Source organism: Dasypus novemcinctus, chromosome 6 (genome assembly GCF_030445035.2).
Source record: "Dasypus novemcinctus isolate mDasNov1 chromosome 6, mDasNov1.1.hap2, whole genome shotgun sequence".
NCBI lineage: Eukaryota > Metazoa > Chordata > Mammalia > Cingulata > Dasypodidae > Dasypus > Dasypus novemcinctus.
In genome coordinates, this window is record NC_080678.1 from 96,605,751 (window position 1) to 96,630,213 (window position 24,463).

The 24,463-nt window shown below is 39.8% G+C and overlaps 1 pseudogene; it reads left to right on the forward strand.

Moving 5' to 3' along the window:
* Window positions 1-3,010: 3,010 nt before the first annotated feature.
* On the forward strand, window positions 3,011-4,035 carry LOC111760016 (E3 ubiquitin-protein ligase RNF146-like; annotated as a pseudogene).
* Window positions 4,036-24,463: the final 20,428 nt, after the last annotated feature.

Here is a 24,463-nt window from a genome sequence, read left to right on the forward strand (position 1 = left end):
GACTACTGGAGAAAAAATATGGCCACAAAATGTGAATAAATTATTTAGATAAAATTTGACACTCATTTATCATTTGTAGCAAATGTAGAAGGTCTGGGAACCCCCTTACCCTGGTAAAGGATTTCTGCCAATAGCCTTCTTCATAGTTGTTGACAGTAACATGTGAGAAGCACGCCACCTAAAATCAAGCCTGCCTCTATCACAGCTTCTATTAAAAAATTCACTGAGGATGGAGAGCACGGTTGTTCATCTTTTCTTTCAACTTACATAGAAACGTGAGATTCACCAGTTAATTTTTAGAATTATGAGACTATGCAAGGTGGCCAGATATAACAAATAAAACAAATTATATCACAATAGCAATAAAGAGTAGGCAAACATCATTTAAAACTCCTATAACAAAAGCAGCAAAAAATATAGGATATTTGGGGAAGAGGCTGTGAAAGGCGCCGATGAAGACCTAAGGATGTGGAGACACCACAGGTGCCCGCAGACAAGGATCATTCTGCAAGGACCCCCTTCCCCCCAGATGAACTTCTATAATTAATGCCATTATAATCCACATTTGAGAGGCCTGGAGGGTGGGGAGCCTTGAAAACCTGATTCCAAAAATGTATGAAATCACAGAAATATCAGGGCTGGCTACAGAAGTCCATGACGTGTCAGAATTGGCTGGGTTATGTCATCTACTAATGAGCCATCCCAAAGCCAATCAGCTTCAAAGCACACATGCTCCTCCCCGCTCACCCCATGTACCCATCCCGGGTCCCCAGGGGCTCTCAGCATCAGCCTCCCTCAGGAACCAGGTGGTGGGGCCACCGGTCCATCACTGGCCCTGAAAGCTCCTGGCCACAAGTTACAGTGCCTGGTACATAGGAGCATGTCACTGGCTGAAGGGAGTCACAGACTCCAGGGGACATGGCTTGAAATCTCCCCTAAGAGGGGAGGGGCAGGGGGGCAGCAAGACCTCCTGACAACTTTCCACATGGATAACAGACCTCCTGGGGCTGAGCCTGTCAACCTAAACCAGGGCCTGGAGCCTGGAGCTCGGAGCTGGAAACTCCTGAGGTGGTGGCAGCTCACTGAGGACAGGAGGAAGCTCCACCACGGGGGCTGCCACTCACTACCCCCATGGAAAAAAGTGGAACAGATGAGATCACAGCTCACACTTATAAATTCACCCCATGTGAATCCAAGGCTTCGGTGTGAGAGGCAAGTCTTCAAAACCTTTAAAAGGTAGGAGACTGTCCTTGTCACTTTTAATAGGGGAGAATTTCTTAAACAAGATACACTACAAAACAGCTGACATCTTAAAATTTATAAAAATGGTCATATTCAGCTGTGTTAAAATAAAGAATTTCTGCTTTTTAAAAGTCACAACAAATAAAGAGAAAAAACAAGCCACAAAATGGAAGGTAGTTGCAATGATAGCTAAAGGACTTGTATCCATAATAAATGCTAATTCTAAGGAATCAGTATATAGAAGAAACACCCAAATCAAAGAATGGACACAGATATGAAAAGGCATGTCACAGAGAAGGAAACACAAAGCCCTCAAATCATGTGAACAGATGACCTCTCCCACCAGAAATTAGGGAAACTGTGGTTAAGACTCAATGAATGAGACATTCAATATGTAGGCCAAACTACTAAAGTATGACATTAAGAATGACATTGGATATGAACCAAGAGACCCCTCACAGGGAAATATGTCAGATTTCAACAATTGGCAAATACCATTTATTTAAGATATTCCATTATTTTAAATACCACTCAGGAGAGAAAAACCCCCAAAGCTTTGAGAGGATTGTGCAAAGATGGCATTGGACTTGGAAGGCAGGGCTCACGTTTCTCACAAAAACAATGGGGAAAGGGCCACCAGCTCTCTGGGGGACCTGCTTTGGAGGTCAGCAGACCAAGACAGTGCTGTGCAACTCCCAGCAGGTGAGGGACAAAGAGATGAAGAAGCCGAAACAACGAACATGAGTTACCAAACCCCTGCAGCAGCTGGGAAGGGCTCCCTTCCCCCACTCCAGTATATTAAGCTGGGGCAAAACCCTGGCTCACTGCAGTGACTGAGAGAAAACAGACATCTTCCTCCCAGTCAGCTGTTTCAAGAGAAAAGGGAAGGGGAGCCAGGGGGCTTTTCTTCAGGAATTCGCCCAGTAAAGCCCACATTGAATCTCAGCTGTGGCCAGACCAAAACACAGGAAAGCCAAGACAAACACCAACGAGTGCCATCTGCTGGCCAGTCTGGAAATTGTATGGACAAAAACTACTTTTGTTTCTCTCTGTGCCCTGAGAGAAAGTCTGTGCCCCATTAGTGAGTCCATGGCCCTATTTTGATAACTTAAGCTGGGCAATTTTAAAGACTTAGAATAAGTTGAATGAAATATCAAAGAAGAGATGTGGAAAAAAAACCAATAGGCAAGAGGGAGAAATTGGTCATCACAGCAAATTCACCAACATATTCAGAAGCCTAGACATCAGAGAAGAATTACAAGTCATACTATGAAACAGGAAGAGATGGCCCAGCCAAAGGAACATACCAAGTATCCTGAACACATACAGGGTTTAAGATAATCAATGAAAATCATACAACTCTCCTAAATCAGTTCAAAGAATTGAGAGAAAATATGACTAAGAGATAAATGGTATTAAAAAGACCCTGGGAGAGCACAAAGAACAGTTTGAAAGCCTGCAAAGGAAAGTAACAGGCCTTATGGGAATGAAAGACACGATGGATGAGTTAAAAGTGCATTAGGGTGAGCCTCTGCACCCATGAGCATTAGCACCCATGGTCTGATGGTCAGTCACATGATGATTGTGCATGTCTCTGGCAGCCGTGGGTTCCAAGGCTGAAGAGAAAAAACTGCGAAGTCGCTGCAGCCATAGCGGGAGAGAGAAAGAATCAACAAGCAGTGGAAGGGAAAGTACTGTAAACTGACTTACTGCTGGGGAAGAAGATGTTGTATTTTTGCGGCAGGAATCTTTGGGATCTGTAATAGAAATGATGGCTGGTTGTGGTGAAATTGGCCACTCAGTAAACATGCTTCCAATGAACAGGAACGCCGAGTCCTGTTCTAATACCGCACTTTCTCTAACTGCCCCTGAATGGGCCCTTTGTCTGCAAATGTGTTCACCCAGTCAGTCTGCCTTGTAAACATGTTTTCTATCTGTGCTGAAAATGAATTCCTGAGGATTTCCTTTACAAACCAACCTTGTTTTTACAAGAAGTCAAGGCGGCAAGTACAGAAATTGATGAAAATGCATGGTATTATGAAGGGGGAACATGCTTTCTCCAAAGATAAAAAGAGCACTGAAATGCTGATTTCTGGGTTTCTCTATGTTGCTGATCTTGAAAATTTGGTTCAGTGTAAGAGAAACGAACATGGGCTTTGCAGGAAGATTGAATAGGATATCATAGATGCCAAAGGGTGTAGCTGGACTTGGGCTGGACTGTGACTTTCCCACTGCAAACTTAGCAAAAGAGAGCTCTGCTCTTAGAAAGGACAGTATATTAGCACAGAGGGGAGCTTCATTTCAGCCTCAGTTGTCCAGAGAAGTGCTTGCATCAAAAGGTAGTGCTGCAGCGTTCCTTAACTGACCAGCTACTGCTCCTAACTTCAGTAGATGGTCAGTTAACAAACCCTGCAGCACCATCATCTGATGTAAGCATTTCTCTGGACAACTCTTTTCATCATTTGCAACTGAGAGGTTATAGCATCGCTGAAAGGAGCCATAGGGGAGAAGGAGAAGAAGATCAAGGATCAACATCTTCAAGGATCATCATCTCCAGACATCCCTACTGAAGAAACCAAATCAGATGCCATTAGTGATAGTGAGCATGCATCTGCACTTGATGCATAGCACCCCTTGAACCAACAGAAACTTTTGGTTTCTAATATAAATCAGATAGTAATTGGTCAATCAGATCATTCAGGAACTGATTGCCCAGTAGCAGGCAGTGCAACAGTGAGTGTCAGAGTCAGATCTAGAAGGTCTGATTGACAGTGCACAGTAAGTGAAGTTTAAATAAACATAGCTTTCAGCCCCATGCTCAAAGCTGAAATGGTTACCTGCAAATTTCTGCCCATGTAATATTATACTCAACCTAATAGTATATTTTGGGAGTGGGGGTGGGAAGGGGTATGGACAAGATAGACCTATAGGTAAAATGTCTAACATATCTCTGTTGAAAAATTTATTTAATGTAAAGAATTTGGGTGTTAATAGTTGAGAGCTGTTTGGTAATAACCCAGTTTTCTTGAGGTCTGCTTATTTTATAAGAATAAAATATTTTTTCTTCAGTTCTTTGGACCAGTGTGTGTTATTATCTGTGCATTAACAGACCTCATCTGACTCTTGCATTGTGTGTTTTTTTTTTTGCTTGGATTGACATAAAATCATTACTAAAATTTGGTATCTTTGAGATATTTGGTAAGAGTATGAGCAGGAAGCTTATTTAATGAGAGAATAGATGTGAATTTGGGATTTTAAAATAGACGACTAACAACCATTTTATAGAAAAGTTACTGAAATGTAAATATAAAGTAAGCTGCTAATATCTTATGCTTTGGGATTTTGTAAGTAATACACTTCATTGCATTCTCATAGACTTTGCTGTCTAGTGCTTGTAGTTCTGAGGTTTCTCTTAATCTGCATTATTCTTTTGATTATGAAATTTATAATTTAATAAATTCTGCAGTTTATTAAAAAATACATTAGTGGCACCTAAGAGTGGATTTTACTTGCTTGAAGAAAGGATTAGTGATTTCAAGGACAGAACATCTGAACTGGAAAAGACAGGAGAATAGAAAGAGAATGGAAAAAATGGAACAGGATCTTATGGAATTGAAGGACAATGGGAAACACACCAACATACGCAATATCTGCATCCCAGAAGAAGAAGAGAATGGAAAAGGGGCAGAAAGAGTAATTAAGGAAATAATCACCAAAACTTCTCAATGCTTAAGAAAGACATCAATATCCAAGAAGGACAGTGCACCTCAAACAGAGTAAATCCTAATAGACTTATGCTGAGATGCCTACTATTCAGAATGACAAATATCAGACATAGAGGTTTCTGAAAGCAGCAAGAGAAAACCTAAGCATCACATACAAGGGAAACACGATAAGATTAATTGCTAACCTCTCATCAGAAACCATGGATGTGAGAAGAAAGAGGTATGATGTACCTAATGTACTAAAAGAGAAAAACTACCAGCCAAGAATTCTCTATCTGGCAAAACTGTCCTTCAAAAATGAGGGTTAGTTCAAAGTCTTCACAGACAAACAAAAACTGATAGGATATGTTACCAAAGATGAGAATTACAAGAAATACTAAAGGGAGAACTGCAGCCTGAAAGGAAAAAAACAAGGGTGAGAGATTTGGAGAAGAGTATAGAAATGAAGATGATCAGGAAGGGTAAATTAAAGGATCAAAAGACAGACAATAGTAAGCTATGACAATAGAAAATCAAAGGAAAAATGCATGAAATAAGTAATGTCTTTACGATAATAACATTCAGTGTTAATGGCTTGAACTCCCTAGTCACAAGACAGACTGACAGAATGCACAAAAAGTATATAAGCCATCTATTTATTGTCTACAAGAGACTCACCTCAGATGTAAGGACATTATCAGGTTAAATTGGAAGGCTGGAAAAAGATATTCCATGCAAATAGCAAACAAAAGAGAGCTGGATAGTTGCTGGAGTTCTCACACGGTGCCTTCCTCACTGTGGAATGCTCTGGATTCTCTCCTAGAGGTTTTGGGCAAAGGGCATGGGGATAGCTGGCAGGAGGAATGAGAGTCTAGATAACTCAGGGCAGGTGCAGTTCCTGATGGATCCCTCCTTGGAAATAAAGTGACATCCATATGTTCAGATACTAGGCAGCAGGCACTCATCCCTAGTTAATTGCAGAGTAAATGTATGTATGAGATCATTGTCAGGAAATAAGGTACAATTGATGTTGAGCATATGCAAGGCTTTCTGTGAAACCTAGAGAAAGTTTCTCCATGAACAGAAGTGTAAGATTAACAGAGATCTACAAAATTATTTAACCAGTATGCATTTCCCTGGGCAAATTACTCTGAGGGCCCAAAGTAATCTTGATTTTCTTAACCCTAACTATTAGATTTCCTAGGAAATTTGGGCTCAGTGCTAAATGCTCAGGTATTAATAGGTCTTAGACTGTACCTGAGAGGCCAGTGCTTGCGTCACTTTAAAGGGATTTTCTAAGTGTGGCCCAAGAGCCAGGTGCTCTAACAGAGTCTCCTATGAGCACATCTTACCTTGGAGTATAGACAATTGCAAATCAGTGAGTGGAGCCAAGTTTAAAATGCTTTAAAGGCATAAATTCTTGTTTTGTTTGTTTGGTTTTTTCCTTTAAATAATTGGGTCCTTAAACGATTACCCATTAAGGATGACCAGAAGTATATGTTACCATATGGTGATAATGCACCGCATCCCAGAACTGACCCTGGGTCAGTGTCTGGACTTGCAATAACAGGACTAGAGATTGTGACACAATCTCTGTTACGTGTCTGTCATGACGACAGATGCAGTTGGCCTTTCCATCCATAGGTAGGGATGTTTGATTGTCTCTGTCTAGCTCTTTGTTAGCACTAAAGAACAAATGAGACTGAGTATTAACTGCAAATATGAAAAATCATTCTTTAACTTTCTAACACATTATTTTGGATTGATCATGCAGCATAGTTTCTTTCTATAAGATTACTTACAGGTTTTTCAAGTTAGTGACTGAAAATTCCACATTCTTAAGAAAACATATTTAACAAACTAAATGTTATTTGCATTAAGCTGCTTCCATGCAAATTCTAAAACATCTAATTTATATATGCAGAAGTGCTTTGTGAACCATAAAATAAAGATGACATGTTACCTATAAAAAAAAAAAGAAAAAAAAAAGGGGAGCTGGAGTTATGACACTGATGTTGGACAAAACAGATTTTAAAGGCAAAACTGTTATAAGGGATAAGAAGGTGATTATATATTGATAAAAGGAACAATTCACCAAGAAGAAATAACTGTAGTAAATATTTATGAACCTAACCTGAGTACCCCAAGATACACGAGGCACACACTGGCAAAACTGAAGGGAGAAATAGATGTTTCTACCATCATAGTTGGAGATTTAATACACCACTCTCAGTATTGGATAGAACATCTGGACAGAGGATAAATAAAGAAACAGAGAACCTGAATAATATGATAAAGGAACAAGATAGAATAGACAGCCATAGAGCATTGTACCCCCAAACAGCAGAATGCACATTCATTCAAGAGCTAATGGATCTTTCTCCAAGATACACCATATGTTGGTCATAATACAAGACAATAAATTTAAAAAGATTGAAATTATATGAAACACTTTCTCTGATGATAATAGAATGAAGCTGGAAACCAATAAATATATAAACATAAATATATAAACAACAACTCTTAAATAATCAGTGAGTCAAAGAAGGAACTAGAAAAAGAGCAGCGACCTAATCTCAAACTAAGCCAAAGGAAAGAAATAGTAAAGATCAGAGCAGAAATAAATGTAATTGAGGACAAAAAAAAAAAAATAGAGAGAATCAATCAAACCAAACATTGGTTCTTTAAGAAGATTGACAAAATCAACAAACACTTAGCTGGACTGACAAAGAATAAAAGAGAGAAGGCACAAATAAATAAATGAGATGGGAGCATTACTACAGACCCTGCAGAAATAACTGAGATCATGGGAGAATACTATGAACAGCTGTAGGCAAAAAAACCTAGAAAATGTAGATGAGATGGACAAATTCCTAGAAACACATGAACCACCTACATTGACCCTAGAAGAAATAGAAGACCTCAACAAACTAATCACAAATGAAGAGATTGAAACAGACATCAAAAGCTTCCCAAAAATGAAAAGCCCAGGACCAAATGGCTTCACAGGTGAATTCTAGCAATCATTCAAAGATGATATAATATCAATCTTGCTCAAGTTCTTCCAAAATATTGAACAGAAGAGAATACTGCCAAACTCATTCTATGAAGCCAACATCATCCTAGTACCAAAACAGGTAAAAATTCTACAAAACAAGAAAATTATAGACCAATATCTTTAATGAATATGGTTACAAAAATCCTCAACCAAGTATTGCAAATCTAATAAAAAACACATTAAAAGAATTATACACTGTGGTCAAGTGGGTTTTACATCAGGTATGCAAGGGTGGTTCAACACAAGAAAATCAAATAGTATAATAAACCACTTTGATAAATTGAAGAAGAAAAATCACATGATCTCGATTGATGCAAAAAAAGCATTTGAGAAAATACAGCACGTATTCTTCATAAAAAATACTCCAAAAGATAGGAATAGAAGGAAACTTTTTCAATATGGTAAAATGCATTTACAAAAAACCTACAGTTAGCATTGTACTCAGTGGTGAAAGACTGAAAATTTTTCCACTGATATCCGGAACAAGACAAGGATGCCTAGTGTCACCATTGTTATTCAATATTGTGCTAGAAGTTCTATCTAGACCAATTAGGCTAGATAATGAAAAAGAAAGGCACTGAAATAGGAAAGGAAGAAATGAAACTTGCACTATTCACTGATGATATGATCCTCTATTTAGAATCTCCTGAAAAAAATCTACAACAAAGCTACTAGAATAGACGAATTCAGCAACATGGCAAGATACAAGATTAACACACAAAAATCAGCAGCACTTCTTTTTTTTTTAAGATTTATTTTATTTATTATTTCTCTCTCCTTCCCCACCCTGGTTGTCTGTTCTCTGTGTCCGTTTGCTGCATGTTCTTTTGTCCTCTTCTGTTGTTGTCAGCAGCATGGGAACCTGTGTCTCTTTTTGTTACATCATCTTCCTGAGTCAGCTCTCCATGTGTGTGGTCCCATTCCTGGGCAGGCTAAAATTTCTTTCACACTGGATGGCTCTCCTTACGGGGTGCACTCCTTGCACGTGGGGCTCCCCTATGTGGGGGACAACCCTGCATGGCGTGGCACTTCTTGAGGGCATCAGCACTGCACATGGGCCAGCTCCACATGTGTCAAGGATGCCCAGAGTTTGAACCACGGACCTCCCATGTGGTAGACAGATGCCCTATCCACTGGGCCAAGTCTGCTTCCCATATAGCATTTCTAAGCACTACTGATGTGCAATCTGAGTAGGAAATCAGAAAAAATCCCATTTATAATAGCAACTGAAACAATTTAATATTAGGAATAAACTTAACCAAGGTGTGTTAGTCAGCCAAAGAGGTGTTAAGGCAAAATACCCATAATCTGTTGACTTTTATAAAAGGTATTTATTTAGGGTTAAAAGTTTACAGTTACAGGGCCCTGAAGTGTCCAACTCAAGGTACCATAAGAGGTACTTTCTCACCCAAGTCGGTTGCCACATGTTGAAGCAAGGTGGCAGGCAGTCTCCACCTAGTTTCTCCTTAACTTTTCCTCTTATCACTCTGTGGGCCCAGCTTCTTCTAATCTCAGATGTTGACTGGCATAGGACTCATCTCTCAGGGCTTCTCAGCTGCTTTGGTCTTTTCACAAGGTCAGCTATAAACTATCAGGCAAATGGCTCATCTCTCCCCAGTGCTCAAGGATCACAACTGACAAAGCTCTCTGTTCTTCTGTGAGTCTTCTTGAGTGAGCATTGGTTTACACAGCCTACCAAGAGGGCTGGAACTCAACCCTGAGTCAAGCACCACTGACATGGTTGAATCAAAGCCCTAATCTTAACATAATTTAATGAAAGACATCCCAACTGAATCTAATACAATTGAAGGGTATCACATCCAGAGGAACAGATCAGTTTACAAATATAATCCATATCTTGTTTTGGAATACATAAATAATATCAAACTGCTGCTCAAGGACATCAAGGACCTGCATTCAGGAAACTACAAAGCATTCTAAAAGAAACCAAAGAAGACTTAAATAAATGGAAAGACATTCTCATGTTCATGGCCTAGAAGACTAAATATCTTTAAGATGTCAACTCTACCCAAACTGATTTAAAGATACAGTGTAATTCCAATAAAAATCCCAACAGCCTTTTTTTGAGAAATGGATAAACCAATTACCAAATTTATTTGAATGGGTGAGAGGCCCTGAATAACCAAAAATGCATTAAAAAAAGAACAAAGTTGGAGGATTCTCACTTCCTGACTTTAAAGCATATTACTTAGTGACAATGGTAAAAATATCATGGTGCTGGCATAAATGTGGACAGACTGACCATAGCAACTAAATCAAGAACTCAGAAATAGACCTTTACATATCTACGGTCAAGTGATTTTTGAAAAGACTGCTTTCCCAACTGGGCTAGAATGGTCTAAACAAATGGTGCTGGACAAACTGGATATCTATATTTAAAAGAAAGAAAGAGGACCCTTATCTCACACCTTATACAAAAATTAACTAAAAAGGAACCAAGGCACAACATATCAAAACTTATGGGATGCAGCAAAAGCTGTACTGAGAGGGAAATTCATAGCCATAAATTCATACATCAAAAAAGCAGAAAGAGCTAAAATTGAAGAAATAACTCACAATTGGAGGAATTAGTAAAAACAAACAAACATCAAATTAACCACAAATAAAGAGGAAAGAAATAACAAATATCAGAGCAGAACTAAATGAAATAGAAAATAAGAAAGCATTCAAAAAATAAACAAAACGAAGAACTGGTTCTTTGAGAAGATCAATAAAATTGACAAACCCTTAGCTAGACTAACAGAGGAAAAAAGAGAGAAGATGCAAATGTAAAAAATATGAAATGAGAAAGGGGATATCACCACTGACCTCACTGAAATAAAGACTATCATAGGACTCTGGCAGTCCACACCCCAGACTCACACCTCTTGAGTCTTCAGTGTCTCAGACTTTCCACCCCTGAATCCATCACGCCCTGGGGTCTACCTGGGGTCCTTGAGTGCCCTGGACCTTAACGTTTGCATTTTATCTTTATTGGTTCATATTGTTTTGTTTTTATTTTCACTTTATCTTATTTTTTACTCTTTTTGATGCCCTGATTGCTAATATTGCATTATCCCCTAGTCTTTTCTCCTTGCGTGTCCCCCAAAGTCCTTTTTTTTATACAGTTATTTAGGGTTTTTTTTCGTTGTTGTTTTAGATAGTGTTGCAATTGTGACACGTGTATACCTGTATCTCTCTTCCCCCTATCTGTTCCCCACCGTTTGCCCATCCTCTTTTTCTTTCTTCCTTTCTTCTTGTCTTTCTTTTTTCTTTATTATAATTAGTTTTTCTTTTTTGGTTTTCTCTTTCCCTCTTGTCCCTCATTTTCCACTTATTTTATTTTAATTCAAGTATACAATAGGTGCTACAGGGAACACCTCACATTTGCTGGGTTTTCCCATCCTCCACTGCCTCATTTCTGTGTGAACTGATTTAGGCTACCTACACTATCCCCCTTCCCCTGCATCTTGATATCCACTATCATCTACTGTCTCTCCTATATTCCACCCCCCACCTCCCGTTCTTTGATCCACAAAGTGTCTAACTCTTAATTTCTAATACCTTTGTTCTGTTTTCTGTCTGGTATCCACTCTTGAAACTATTACCTTTCTTTTCTTTTTCCCTCTCTCATGAAAACAATAGCTTTGTAGTTCATACCCTATTCCTCCCATATTCAGTCATCTACCTCATAAAAGGTACTCTACCTACAGCTATAACTCTACACAATCTACATGAATCTAACCTCTATCCTCCCAGATTTCATATTCTTGCTTTGTTAACATATATCACCAATACAATTCTACACTTTTTCCTTGCTTACACAATTGCCTTTCCCTGGCACTAATACTTTCCTTTAAAGTGAACTTAACCAGCAACAAGAAATTAGAATAAGAAGAACAAAGTGACAAAAAGAAGATATAACACTTACACAAAAATAACAGCTAATTAATCTCCAAGACTAGACAAAGAAGCTAAGGAACTGATTAAACCCATCAAGATAAAAGGATGACCAGAAAGCAACAAAAATTGATAAACCAAATCAGTAATCAGGAAAACATGGCTGAATCCAATCAACAAACTAAAAATCAGGAAGGGGAGCAGAACTTCGCACAAGCAATGAAAGATCTCACAACATTTATCACCAACAAATTTGATGAAGTAATGAAAGAGGTTAACAACATGAAGAAAACACTGGGAGGGGAAATTGCAGACATACGCAAAAACATAACAGACATGATGGGAATGAACACCACAGTTCAAGAAATCAAAAATACACTTGCAGCAAATATCAACAGACTAGAAGAGGCAGAGCAGAGAATTAGTGATGTGGAAGACAGTACATCAGAAATCAAACAGATAGTAGAAGGGGTCGATAAAAAGATAGAAAAAATCCAGCTAGGATTTAGGGACCTGAATGACAATGCAAAATGCTCAAATATACGTATTATAGGTATTCCAGAAGGAGAAGAGAAGGGAAAGGGGTCAGAAGGAGTGTTGCAGGAAATAATGGCTGAAAACTTCCCAAATCTACTGAAAGAGACAGACGTACATATCCAAGAAGCACAGCGCACTCCACTGGTCATAAACCCCAAAAGGCCCACCCCAAGACATATACTCGTCAAATTATCCAATGCTCAACACAAAGAGAAAATCCTAAAAGCAGCAAGAGAAAAGAAAACCATCACATACAAGGGAAGCTCCATAAGATTAAGTGCTGATTTCTCTTCTGAAACCATGGAGGCAAGGAGGCAGTGGTATGATATAGTCAAGGTACTAAAGGAAAAAAATTTCCAACCAAGAATACTCTATCCAGCTAAACTAGCATTCAAACATGATGGAGAGTTCAAAATATTTGCAGACAAACAGAAATTGAAAGAGTATACCAACAAGAAACCTCCCCTTCAAGAAATTCTAAAGGGAGTTCTGCAGGAAGAAAGGAAAAAACAGGAAAGGCAGAGTTGGAGGAGAGTATAAGACCAACAACAACAACAAAAAAGACAAAAAAATATATATACAAACAAAATATGACAAACACAAATCCAATCAAAATATAGCTAACACAAATAATTCCTTGATAGTAATAACACTGAATGTCAACGGATTAAACTCACCTATCAAAAGATTCAGACTGGGACATTGGATAAGGAAATATGACCCATCTGTATGCTGTCTACAAGAGACACATCTTAGACCCAGAGACGCATGGAGATTGAAAGTGAATGGCTGGAAAACAATCATACAAGCTAACAATAACCAAAAAAAGGCAGAAGTAGCTATATTAATATCAGACAAAATAGACTTTAAATGTGAAACAATTGTGAGAGACAAAGAAGGATACTACATTTTAGTGAAAGGGAAAATCTGTCAAGAAGATCAAACAATCATAAATATTTATGCTCCTAACAAGGGTGCCTCTAAATACATGAGGCAAATGCTGGAAAAACTAAGTGAAACAATAGATACATCTACAATTATAGTGGGGGATTTTAATACACCACTATCAACTCTGGACAGAACATCTCAAAAGAGAATCACTAAAGAAACAAAACATTTGAACAGTATATTAGAGGAGCTGGATCTAATAGATATATATAGATTGCTACACCCAAACACAACAGGATATACATTTTTCTCAAGCGCACATGGATCATTCTCCAAGATAGATCATATGCTAGGCCACAAAGAAAGGCTGAACAAATTCAGAAAGATTGAAATCATACAAAATATTATATCTGACCACAGTGGAGTCAAGCTGGAGATTTGCAAGGGACAGAAGCCCAGATTTCACACCACGATTTGGAAATTAAACAGCACACTCTTAGAAAAACATTGGGTCAAAGAGGAAATCTCAAAAGAAATCAATGACTACCTTGAAACAAATGATAATGATAACACAACATACCAAAATTTATGGGATGCAGCAAAAGCAGTACTGAGAGGGAAGTTTATAGCCATAAATTCATATATCAAAAAAGAAGAAAGAGCAAAAAGGGAAGAACTAACAGCACATTTGAAGGAATTAGAAAAACAACAATAAAGTAACCCAACAGGAAGAAGAAGGAAGGAAATAACAAAGATAAGAGCAGAACTAAATGAAATAGAAAATAAGAAAGCACTTGAACAGATAAACAAGACCAAGAGCTGGTTTTTTGAGAAGATTAACAAAATTGACAAACCTTTAGCGACACTAACAAAGAAAAAAAGAGAGAAGATGCAAATACACAAAATAAGAAATGAGAAAGGCGATATCACCACTGACCCCACAGAAATAAAGACTATCATAAGAGGATATTTTGAAAAACTATATTCCAACAAAAATGACAATCTAGAGGAAATGGACAAATTCCTAGAAACACATAAGCAGCCCATATTGACGAAAGAAGAAATTGATGATCTTAACAAACCAATCACAAGCAGAGAGATAGAATCAGTTATTAAAAATCTCCCAACTAAGAAGAGCCCAGGGCCAGATGGCTTCACAGGTGAATTCTACAAAACATTCCGGAAAGAACTGACACCAATCCTGCTGAAACTATTCCAAAAAATCAAAACAGAAAGAACATTACCTAACTCCTTCTATGATGCCAACATTACCCTAGTACCAAAGCCAAACAAAGACATCACAAGAAAGGAAAATTACAGACCAATTTCTCTAATGAACCTAGACGCAAAAATACTTAACAAAATACTTGCTAATCATATTCAACAACACATTAAATGAATTATACACCACGACCAAGTGGGATTCATCCCAGGTATGCAAGGATGGTTCAACATAAGAAAATCAATCAACGTAATACACCATATAAACAGATTGAAGGAAAAAAATCACATGATTATATCAATTGATGCAGAAAAAGCATTTGACAAAATACAGCACCCTTTCTTGATAAAAACACTCCAAAAGATTGGAATACAAGGAAATTTTTTGAACATGATAAAGAGTATATATGAAAAACCTAAAGCCAATATTGTGTACAATGGAGAAATTCTAGACTCCTTCCCTCTAAACTCAGGAACAAGACAAGGATGCCCACTGTCTCCACTCCTATTTAACATTGTCTTAGAAGTACTTGCTCGAGCACTGAGGCAAGAGCCAGAAATAAAAGGCATTCAAATTGGAAAGGAAGAAGTCAAAACGTCATTATTTGCAGATGACATGATCCTATACAGAGAAAACCCTGAGAGATCTACAACCAAGATTCTAGAACTCATAAATGAGTTTAGTAAAGTAGCAGGTTATAAGATCAATGCGCAAAAATCAGTAGCATTTCTGTACACCAATAATGAGCAAGACCAGGAGGAAATCAAGAAACAAATACCATTCACAATAGTAAATAAAAAAATCAAATAAATAGGAATAAATTTAACTAAAGAAGTAAAGAACTTATACACCGAGAACTATACAAGATTGTTCAAGGAAATCAAAGAAGACCTAAATAAATGGAAGACTATTCCTTGTTCATGGATAGGAAGACTGAACATTATTAAGATGTCTATCCTACCAAACTGATCTACACATTCAATGCAATCCCAATAAAAATCAACACAGCCTTCTTTAAGGAACTAGAAAAACTAACTATGAAATTTATTTGGAAAGGAAAGAGACCCCGAATAGCCAAAGACATACTGAAAAAGAAAAACGAAATTGGAGGAATCACACTACCTGACTTCAAAACATACTACAAAGCTATGGTGGTGAAAACAGCATGGTATTGGCATAAGGAGAGACACATAGACCAATGGAATCGAATTGAAAGCTCTGATATAGAACCTCACATATATAGCCACATAATATTCGATAAAGCCACCAAACCCTCTCAACTGGGAGAGAGTGGCCTATTCAACAAATGGTGTCTGGAGAACTGGATAGCCATATGTAGAGGAATGAAAGAGGATTACCATCTCACACCTTATACAAAGATCAACTCAAGATGGATCAAAGACCTAAATATAAGAGCCAAGACCATAAAACCCTTAGAAAGCAGTGTAGGGAAACATCTACAGGACCTTGTAATAGGTAATGGATTTATGAATATCTCACCAAAAGCATGAGCAGCAAAAGAACTGATAGATAAATGGGACTTCCTCAAAATTAAAGCCTTTTGCACCTCAAAGGAATTTGTCAAGAAAGTAAAAAGGGAGCCCACACAGTGGGAGAAAATATTTGGCAACCATATATCTGATAAGAAACTTATAACTTGCATATATAAAGAACTCCTATATCTTGAAAATAAAAAGATAAACAACCCATTTAAAGAATGGGAAAAAGACTTAAACAGACACTTCTCCAAAGAAGAAATACAAATGGCAAAAAAGCACATGAAAAAATGTTCCAAATCTCTAGCTATCAGGGAAATGCAAATCAAAACCACAATGAGATACCATCTTACACCCATAAGATTGGCAGCTATGAAAAAAACCGAAGAATACAAGTGTTGGAGAGGATGTGAAGAAAGGGGAACACTCATCCACTGCTGGTGGGAATGCAGAAGGATCCAACCATTCTGGAGGACAGTATGGTGGTTTCTCAAAAAACTAGCCATAGATTTGCCATATGACCCAGCAATACCACTGCTGGGTATATACCCAGCAGAACTGAAAACAAGGATGCAAACCGATATATGTACACCAATGTTCATAGCAGCATTGTTCACTATTGCCAAAAGTTGGAATCAACCCAAATGCCCATCAACAGATGAGTGGATCAATAAAATGTGGTATATACACACAATGGAATACTACTCAGCTGTAAGAACAAACACACTACAAACACACGTGATAACATGGATGAATCTTGAGAACCTTATGTTGAGTGAAGCAACCCAGACATTAAAGGACAAATACTACATGACCTCAATGATTTGAAATAACCAAGCTGCCCTAGATAGCAAGAGACTGAACGATAGGCTTACAGGAAATCGGAGGGTGGAGGAAGGATGTGAGCCGATGTCTGCAGGGGTGGAATTTAAGACGAGATGGTGGTAAGTATGAACACAAAGAAGAGATAAAAGGGGGGCAGGGGTTGCCTTTGGTTGGGGCTTTGCGGGTTTGAGGGAGGCTGGGGATGGGCGGATGGGTAACATTGCCCAAAAGTGGGGGGAGGGAGGGGTAGCATACGAACACAGGAGAGGGTCAGGTGTTGGTGGAAAGTAAAATGCCGAGAAAATCATATCAAAATATAATAAAGAGGGTTACCTGTTTAGAATGCTCGGAGGGGAGGGTCTGATGCAGGACGGGCTCCTGGGGAATGTCTAAATGCTCATTCTGCCAGAGTGGGTGACACCATGGGGTAGAAACCCAAGTAGTGAGAGTGGGGGTGGACCCACATCCTGGGGAGGACTAATGCCATCAAATAGAGGGAACTGTATCCCTCGAGAGAAAGGGTGGCTCCCAGGGCATTGGGGCAGTTGAGCAAGTTAGACCCTGAACACTATTCCATCTATATCTGGAAGTGGCTCCTTGGGAAACGGAGGCTGGCTGTCACTGTGGGCACCAAGGTGGAAGGGAAAATGGACGTTAAATGTGTGTAACCAAGGTAAATGGGGGGTAAGAGAGGAGTTTCGTGAGAGTACACAAGGATGGATATAAAACATGTAATATTACAGCATAACATATAGGAGATGACAGACTGATAATGTAAACCATAATGTAAAACATAGGATAACTAAGAATGTAAAAAACTGTGTATCCTAAAGTATGCACCACAATGTAAGCACAAATGTCACCTTGTTTGAAAGCTATTGTCTCAGACTCTGTACATTACGTTAAGTAAATATGATGTGAATAGGGTGTAAGAGTATCGCTGTGGAAGGGAAAGGTTTTGTGGTGGATGTATGGGAGTGCTGTATACTATATATATGCTTTGCTGTGGTCTAGGGCTCCTGTGAAGAGAAGCTCAATAATTGGGGGGGGGGGAGATAGGATGTAGAATTTTTTCCAAGTCAACACGTATTCTTTATATAACCTTTAAACCCATAGCTATATGCCATTTCCTAGTAAGGGACCCTGACATTATATTGGGCTTCAAATTTCAGGGAGTTCTGGACCACAGAGTGGTTCAACAAAGGCAATGGAGGAATTCTGGTATGGGATACCATTGACAGGGGATATATGGCTGACAGGGAGCTGTACAGAACATATGTCCAGGGTGCATGGCAAAGTTTGGATATACTCATAATGGCAACAATTAAAAACCACAGCAGGGGGGGGTACTGGGTTCCTGGCCAGTGGTGCTCTGTTGTGGTCCCTAGGGGAGCAGCAGCAGACTCCCAGGTGCAGCGGCGGGGACCGGGAGGGAGTGAGGGTTCAACAGTGAGCCCATAACGCTAATGACTATGCTTGGGAGCTGATAAGCCTAAAATAAGAACAAGGCCTAGAGCAGCATTGTGCCTGGGAATTTCCTCCTGTCAGCCTTCATGTTATTCAAATGTGGCCAGTCTCGAAGCCAAACTCAGCATGTAAATGCAATGCCTTCCCCCCAGCGTGGGACATGACACCCGGGGATGAGTCTCCCTGGCACCGAGGGACCACTATCAACTACCAACTGATGATGCAACTGGAAAATGACCTCATACAGAAGGTTCAACGCGGATCAGTGGAATATCCCTGTCTACATAAAATAACATGACTTTAAAATGCTGTTTGACCTAATGTAAGGGGGAAATGGAAAGGAGAAATGAGTTTATATGGCTACGAGTCTCTAAAAAAGAGTCTGGAGGCTGTCAGAAGGATTGCCCTTATGCACAACTGAGCAGAGTCAGAGAGACAGATAAAGCAGATACAACCCCCAGATATCGGTTCCTTCGAGGGCTAAAGAGTCCTATGGGAGTTATGGTCATGGCCGATGGGGTTAACTACCAGGTCAGATGGCCCCTCTTTGGAACTGGTGTTTATGTGTGACAAATCTGGACTCAGATGGGATCTCTCTTCATAAGACTTTCATGCTAATGTGCTGGAGGTACAGTTAGTGTCGGGGTTTAAGATATATTTAGGGGATTTGAATCTCTGGACTGACAATGTGATAGCCAGGTCCTGAGCCTCAACAGACTCCAGCACCTACAATCTGACTTATTGGGCTCACCACACTCAGCTAAGATGGAGTTGAAGAAGGACAACCACCACACCATGGAGCCTAGAGTGATTACAACTGAAAGTGGGAGGATTGCATCCAGCATCCAGGTGGAATCTGAGCCTCCTCTTGACATAGAGGTGCAATGGACACAACCAATCCAATGTCCACATAGAAAAGGTGGCATTGGATTGAGAAAAGTGGACATCATGGCTGATGGGTATGGGGAAAGGCAGGAAGAGATGAAAGGTGGAGGCGTCTTTGGGACATGGAGCTGCCCTGGATGGTGCTTCAGGGGCAATCACCGGACATTGTAAATCCTCACAGGGCCCACTGGATGGAATGGGGGAGAGTGTGGGCCATGGTGTGAACCATTGACCATGGGGTGCGGTGGTGCCCAGAGATATACTTGCCAAATGCAATGGCTGTGTCATGATGATGGGAGGGAGTGTTGCTGAGGGGGGGGAGAAGTGGGGTGGGGGAGGTAGGGTTCAATGGGACCTCATATATATATATTTTTTAATGTAATATTATTACAAAGTAAATAAAATAAAATAAAATAAAAAAAGACTATCATAAAAGGGTGTTTTGAAAAACTATATTCCAACAAGACAGACAATTTAGAGCAAATGGACAAATTCCTAGAAACACATAAGCAGCCTACATTGATGAAAGAAGAAATCATGACCTCAACAAACCAATCACAAGTAAAGAGAATCAGTCATTAAAAACTTCCCAACTAAGAAGAGCCCCGGGCCAGATGGCTACACAGGTGAATTCAACCACACATTCTGGAAAGGACTAACACCAATCTTCTTAAACTCTTCCAAAAAATTGAAATAGAAGGAACATTGCCTATCTCATTTTATGATGCCAACATTACCCTAATACCAAAGCTGAACAAAGACACCACAAGAAAAGAAAATTACAGACCAAAGTCTCTAATGAATCTAGATACAAAAATCCTCAATAAAATACTTGCTAATTGTATTCAAAAACACATTAAATGAATTATATACCACAAAAAACAGGTTTCATTCCTGGTATGCAAGGATAATTCAAAAGAAAATCAATTAATGTAATACACCACATAAACAGATTGAAGGGAAAAAAATCACATGATCATTATCTATAGATGCAGTAAAAGCATTTGACAAAACACAGCATGGTTTCTTGATAAAAACACTGCAAAAGATAGGAATAGAAGGACATTTTCTGAACATGAGAAAGAGTATATATAAAAAACCCACAGCTAATATCATTTACAATGGTGAAACCCTAAAATCTTTCCCTCTAAGATCAGGAATAAGACAAGGATGCCCACTATCACCCCTTCTATTTAACATTGTGTTAGAAGTACTTGCTCAAACACTGAGACAAGGACCAGACATAAAATGCACCCAGATTGAAAAGGAAGAAGTCAAAATTTCATTATTTGCAGATGACATGATCCTATACATAGAAAGCATTGAGAAGACTACAACAAAGCTTCTAGAACTTGCGGTCACCCCTCGGGCTGAAGTGTGGTTTGCTGGCCTGGCAGGGGAGCGGCCGCGGTAGGCCTAATTCCGCTGCCCCCATAATAGGGTGGTTGGTTGGGCCCACTGCCACCCCTGAAGGAAGCTCGGCATGGGCGCAGAGTGCCCTCGGGTCTCCCCTTCTTGGCAGCCAAGCTTCCGCGGCCACCCCTCCTCCCAGATGGTGCCACCCGATGCCTTGTGGGGCGGCACCCTTCTTCTTCCTTCTCCCTGTGCAGGCGCAGGGCAGAAAATTCCAGTCTGCCCTTTTCCCCTCCCCCGACAGCAGCAACAGCCAGGTGTGGGCGGAAAAATCCAGCCCGCCCTTTTCCCTTCCCCCGACAGCAGCAACAGCCAGGCGTGGGCGGGAAACTCAAGTCTGCCCTCCACCCCAGCAACAGCAGCCACCAATCCCTAAACCGTGCCCCTTCCCCCAGGAACAGCGACAGCCAATCCCTAACCACCACCCCTCCCCCGTCCAGTACCGCCCACTGACCTTTTGCCGGCAACCAATCAGAACAGGGCGTGGCTTCGACCAATCAGCCTTCCCCAGCCCCTATAAAACTGTTGCCTCTCCCTCAGTAAAGTGGACTTGCGTGTTTACCTTGTCTCCGCGGTAGTTCTTCTGCCGTGCGCCCTCCAGTCCTGAGAGCCCCCGACAAGGGCCTGGCCTCCCTTGTCCCCAGTTCGTCGCCTGCTTCTCCGGTCGACCCCTTCGTCGCCTGCTTCTCCAGGCGACCCCTTCGTTGCCGGCTTAGCCGGGCGACCCCTTCGTCGTCGGCTTCGCCGGGCGACCCCGTCAGCCGAACCGCGCAACCCCTTGTGAGACCGATCCCTCGTCTGCTGCCGGACCGACCCCTCGTCCCAGGTGGGACCGACCCCTCATCCCAAGCGGGACCAACCCCTCATCCAGAGCTGGACCGACCCCTCGTCCGCAGCCAGACCCCACCTCTACCGACCGAGCAAGCCGCCGCAAGAACTTATAAATGCCTTCAGAAAAGTCGCAGGGTATAAGATCAATGCACAAAAATCAGGAGCATTTTTGTACACTGATAATGAGCAATCTGAGGAGGAAATCAAGAAACAAATACCATTTACAATAGTAAATAAAAAAATCAAATACCTAGGAATAAATTTAGCTAAAGATGTAAAAGACTTATACACAGAAAACTACACAACACTGTTCAAGGAAATCAAAGAAGACCTAAATAAATGGAAGACTATTCCCTGTTCATGGATAGGAAGACTATAATATTATTAAGATATCTATGATACAAAAACTGATCTACACATTCAATGCATTCCCAATAAAAATCAACACAGCATTTTTTAATGAACTAGAAAAACTAACTATGAAATTTATTTGGAAAGGAAAGAGACCCTGAATAGTCAAAGACATACTGTAAAAGGAAAATTAAATTGGAGGAATCACATTACATGACTTCAAAACATGCCACAAAGCTACAGTAGTGAAAACACCATGGTATTGGCACAAAGATAGACATACAAACCAATAGAACTGAGCTGAGAGTTCTGATATAGATCCTCATATATACAGTCATCTGATATTCAACAAGGCCACCAAGCCCACACAGCTGGTAGAGAATGGCCTCTTCAACAAATGGTGCCTGGAGAATGGGTATCCATATGCAAAAGAAGGGAAGAGGATTACCATCTCACACCTTATACAAAAATCAATCCAAGATGGATCAAAGACCTAAATGTAAGAGCCAAGACTATTAATACCTTGGAAAACAATGTTGGGAAGCATCTACAGGACCTTGTAATAGGAAATGGCTTCATGAACTTCACACCCAAAGCATGAGCAGCAAAAGAACAAATAGATAAATGGGACTTCCTCCAAATTAAAGCTTTTGCATCTCAAAGAAATTTGTCAAGAAAGTGAAAAGAGAGCCTACATAATGGTAGAAAATATTTGGTAACCACATATTTGATAGGAGCCTTATATACTGCATGTATAAAGAACTCCTATATCTCAAAAATAAAAAGACAACCCATTTAAAAAATGGGAAAAAGATTTGAACAGATGCTTCTCCACAAAGAAACACAAATGCTTAAAAAGCACATGAAAAAATGCTCAAAATCACTAGTTATTAGGAAAATGCAAATCAAAACTACAATGTGATACCATCTTACTCCCATAAGACTGGCAGCTATCAAAAAAAACAAAAGACTACAAGTGCTGGAGAGAATGTGGAGGAATGGGAACATTCAACCACTGCTGGGGGAAATGGAGAAGGATCCAGCCATTTTGGAGGAGTTTGGCAGTTTCTCAAAAAGTTAGCTATAGATTTGCCCTATGACCCAGCAATTCCACTGGTAGGCATATACCCAGAAGAAGTGAAAATAAGGACACAAAAGGATATATGCACACCAATGTTCAAAGCAGCATTATTCACTATTGCTAAAAGTAATCAACCAAAATGCCCATCAACAGATGAATGGATAAATAAAATGTGGAATATACATGCAATGAGATATTAGTCATAAGGAGGAATACAGTACAAGAACATGTGATAACATGGATGAATCTTGAGGACCTTATGTTGAGTGAAGCAAGCCGGAAATTGAAGGAAAAATACTACATGAACTCTCTGATATGAAACAAGCAGACCAAGCTGTTTCAGAGAGCTAGAGACTGGAAGATAGGCTTAAAGGAATTTGCAGGGGAGGGGATGTTTGCAAGCTTATGCCTACATGGGTGAAGTCTATGAGAAGCTGGAGGCAAGTATTTATAGAGGGAAGGGATAAGATAGGGGTATAGGGATACATTTGGGTGGGGCTTTGTGGGCTTGAGGCAGACTAGGGTTGGGAGGATGGGTCAGATGGCCCAAGGAATTGGGGGGAGGATTGGAGGGAGCAGTTTAATATGGGAGATTATCAGGTAAATGTTTGAAGCTATAATGTTGAGAAAACTCTTCAGAAAATATAATAAGAATTACATGTTTAAGGTCCTTAAGGGGGATCTTCTGGTACAGGGGCAAGCTTCTAGGGAGCGTGTGGGTCTCATTTTGTCATAGTGTGTTATATCATTGGGTGGAGACCCATACAATGAGTGTAAAAGTGTACCCACATCCTGGGGAGACCTGATGTTCCCAAGTAGAGGGAATTGTGTCTCTTGAGAGAATTGGTGGCTCCCAATTAGTTAGGGCAGTCTACTATGCCAAGCCCTCAGCATTGTTGCAGTATCTGTAAATCTGGTCCCTCAAGTAGTGAAGATTAATTGTGACTGTGGGCCCTGAGGGGAGGGGGAGAGAGGTATAGAATAGAAGGAAGCAGGGCAACTGGGGGGCAATGGAAGTGCTCCACAAGATTATGCAATGATGGGTATAGGACATTTAACTTACACCAAAAGTGTATAAAAGTCTATAAACTAAAATGTAAACCATAATGTAAACCAAAATGGAACCAAGTTTGAAAGCTATATTTCAATATCTGTACATCAGCTGCAGCAAATATAACATGAACATGTAAAAAGATCATTGCTGGGGGAAGGGGAAAAGGGTTTGATGTTGGGTATATGGGAGTTCCCTATATTGTGTATGTGAGTTACTGTTATCTAAAACATTTTCTAAAAATTAGAAAAATAAAGGATATAGACACTGAGGAAGAAATGAAAGAAAGTGCCTTGCCACTGTACATACAGAGCAACACCTATTACAATAATAAAAGACAAAATGTTTGAAACAAAGTTTTATAATATTTTACATTTTAATACACCAATTCATTTTTACTTTAGTATTTCTAAATTATTATGTATTCTATTTCTAAGCTTTAAACCCATCACTGTATTTCAATTTCCTATTAATTGAATTTGGCAATATATTAGGTTTCATTGCTGAAGAAA